This window comes from Nannospalax galili, unplaced genomic scaffold (assembly GCF_000622305.1).
Source record: "Nannospalax galili isolate Female #2095 unplaced genomic scaffold, S.galili_v1.0 scaffold1507, whole genome shotgun sequence".
Taxonomy (NCBI): Eukaryota; Metazoa; Chordata; class Mammalia; order Rodentia; family Spalacidae; genus Nannospalax; species Nannospalax galili.
The window spans coordinates 462,740-466,208 of record NW_008355454.1 but is presented as its reverse complement, the minus strand read 5'-3'; positions in this window follow the sequence as shown (position 1 = coordinate 466,208).

Here is a 3,469-nt window from a genome sequence, read left to right as displayed (position 1 = left end):
GTTTCCAGGCTCTCTTTTGGCCTCAGCAGGCATTGGATGCACATGGTGCACTACTATGCAGGCAAAACACTCATATACATTTAAGAAAGATGAACTTTGGAAATTAAGGGAAAGATAGTGCACTCCAGCAGTTGGTTTTCTTTAATGTCCTTCTGTGCCAGTCTACGTTTTTCAGTAGATTTTTTTCAAAGGTTTTTGTGTGTTTTAGCTTCCAGGTGTTCTACAGTTCTTGTTTTTATTATCACAACCTTACAAACTTCTTCTGCTTTATAAGTGTATCTCATTAGATACTTAGGAAAATTGCTGACTTTCATCTACCTATGAGATTACTTATTAGTTAGAATATTTTGTAATAGATTGGATTTTTTCCCTTTTGGTGTGGGGATTGAGACACAGTCTCCCTGTATCCTCAGTTGGCCTGGAACGCAACATATAGACCAGGCTGGCCTCGATCTTACAGAAATCCACCTGCATCTGCCTCCCTAGTGCTGGGTTTAAAGGAATGTGCCACCACACCCAGGTTATATTGGATTTTATATGAACCCATTACACACAGCAAACATAACATTTTTGTTTCATTTATCATAATTAGTAAATTTCTCTTTCTCTCCCTCTCTCTCTTTCCTCCTCTTTTCCTCTCTTATTTTCCATGTGTCCTTCTCTCCATCTGATTGCATTTCCCATGTCTTCCAGTGTATATTGAAGACACTGGCAGGATTTTTTTATCTTGTTCCTATCTTGTAGAGATTTCTCTAAAATTCACTATTGTATCTGATGTTATCTATTGTATTTTTACAAATATCCATATTGAGTTAAATCAATCTAATTGCTTGTTTAGTCACTAAAGTATTTGTAAAAATCATAAATTATTAAAGAATTTACAAAATTATTTTATGACTTTTGATGTTTTATGGCTCAGTGTGGTGAATTACATAAAGCTTGCCCAAAGCAAAATATCTTTTATATTGTCCTCATTTGAAGGCGTTTGGTCTTTCTTTCCTGGTATTGTCTTTCTGCATTTCTGGATTAGGTTTATTAACTTTTTATTGATGGGTTTTACATTAAAATGCTATAATTAAAATACTTCAAGAGTATTTCTTTGATGTGGCTGTTTGATTTTGTTACAAGACAATGACACTTTACTAAGGTTAAAAGAGGATGTGTGAGGGGCAGGAGTAGAGATGAGGGAGCCAGGTCTGTGCATGGCAACTCTGTGTCTGACCCACCTCAAGCCCTTAGACCACAGATGTGCAAGTAGCAGTCATTGGTCCTCTGATGCTTAGAAAATGACACTTTAGATCCATCACCTGTGTCTCCATTCCACTGCAAGGGGCTACAGAAATGTTTCTGTTCGAAAATGCATATTAGTAAAGACTACTGTCCACAATAACTTTTGCTTTGTATCGTAGCAAAATACAGACCCATGAGTAGGTACAGATTTAATATGTACTGAGAGCTGTGAAGCATGAGAAGCATGTTCAATGCATGTGTGTACCTGGCCCTCCCCACTCCTCTACATGGAATGAAAATAGGAAGCCTTTCTAGACAAACCACCCCACCCACTGGCCAATCTGCCATTTGTGTCACTTACTGCTCTTCCATCCTGATATTTAACCCAGTCTATACAGTAGCTTTCCATACTTGCTAAGTAATAAATCTTCTCTTTGTTTTGCTTAAGAACTAGTCCGTATTTGATTTCTAGCCTACAGGAGACAAAAGACACATTTGGACAGTGACAGACCACAAATTTCAAAGAGCAAAATGAGGTATTTCTTATTTCCAATATCTCTAAAATAGGGAAGAAACGCTCAGAGCTAGAATTAGAAAAAAAATGCCGCAGAGAGGAAATGTTCTGCATCTCAGTTCTTGGTACTAAGTTACCAGAGTTTATGTAATCTGGAATTTTGAATTACAATTACAAAGATAAACACGTTTGAATTTTTATTCAGTCAATCTATAACTTTGTTTCTTCACATATACATAAATAATTGGGGATTGCATGTATATATTTGTGAAGGAGGTCAGCTAGGAGACGGCTTGAGAAGACAAAAATAAATCTGAGAAAGAATATAGCAAAAATGCACCTACTACAACCTCAGTAGTCCATGCACTGGTAAAGCAAGGGCTAACTCATCTGTCATCTAATTAGACTTTCTTCTGAAGAGTAACAAATGAATAGGAAATATTTTTATGGTGTGCCAATAGTATCATTTTTCAAAACGTGATAAATGAGCATGTATTGATCTCCATCTGGCCAGTAGATGTCTGCAAAGATAAAGGAGATTTGAACTCTCCTGAAGTTCATAATCAGATCAGACATTCACAATCTAAAGCATTATTTGGAAATTTAGAAAACAAAGCACAAATATTACAAATACAACTCATTTAAGGTTGAAGAATAAGCACGCCCCCATGAAGTCCTTTGATTTCACTCCCATCATCATATAAACAGTTTTTAAGTTACTGAGGTGCAATATGTTTCTTTCACAGTGAAATAATACTGCTGCTTCATATTCCTCTGAAAATATAACTTCCTGTATTTCCTAATGAGCATGATTCTTTTAAATTTTATTATTTTTTTACTTATTTATTTATTATTTGAGACAGGGTCTCCCTGTAGCCAAAGATGGCCTGGAACTTTCTATGTAGACCAGCCTGGCCTCCATCTCACAGAGATCTGCCTGCTTCTGGCTTCCAGGCTCTCTGGGTCTAAAGGTGTGTGCCACCAAGCCCAGGGAAAGTATAAGCCTTTTGATATATACTTCAGGGCCTAGAGTAACAAGAACTAGTAACAAATGCAATTTTAAAAGAAAAAAACATCTGTTTGGACTCTCTTTGCTACAACAACTATGCACACCATACCACACATGTCATAAAGAGAGTCTGCTGGAGAAGATATTTCTTATTGTGTTTGCAAATTATTATACAAACAAATACAAACACAAAAATGTAGATTGCTGATTTAATGAGTGTCAATGAAATAAATAGTTCTCACCTCAAAGGAATAAAAGGGATGGCTTATTTTGGAGTCCAGGTACACAGAGTTAGGTTTCCTCAAATACCATGTTCCAATGAGTTATCAATTTCATGAATTTCTTATAGCAACAGAACACATTCAGTAGACAGGACATAGCATAATAGGGGGCTGAATTCTATTACAGGTTTCAGATGCTATGTGATTACATTCTTAGCCTTTTGGTTGGTGGAAACTAGTGTTTCTGCTAATAAATACCTTCCAAGAGGTTTTTCATTTGTTAGTTACAAAATTTTAAGTCAGAAACAGAGAGGAGCAAGGAGTGGCTATTTAGGGACTAAAGATAGCCTGAGATAAATGGTAATTAGACCCTAGACCTGTAACATTCCAGACTCCCCATAATCACCAGAGCTCTAATTAGTTAATTGGCCTTGTAGAAGAAAATCCAATTTGAAGATGCATGGTTTTTCTGGGAACTTCCATTAACAGAAGCTT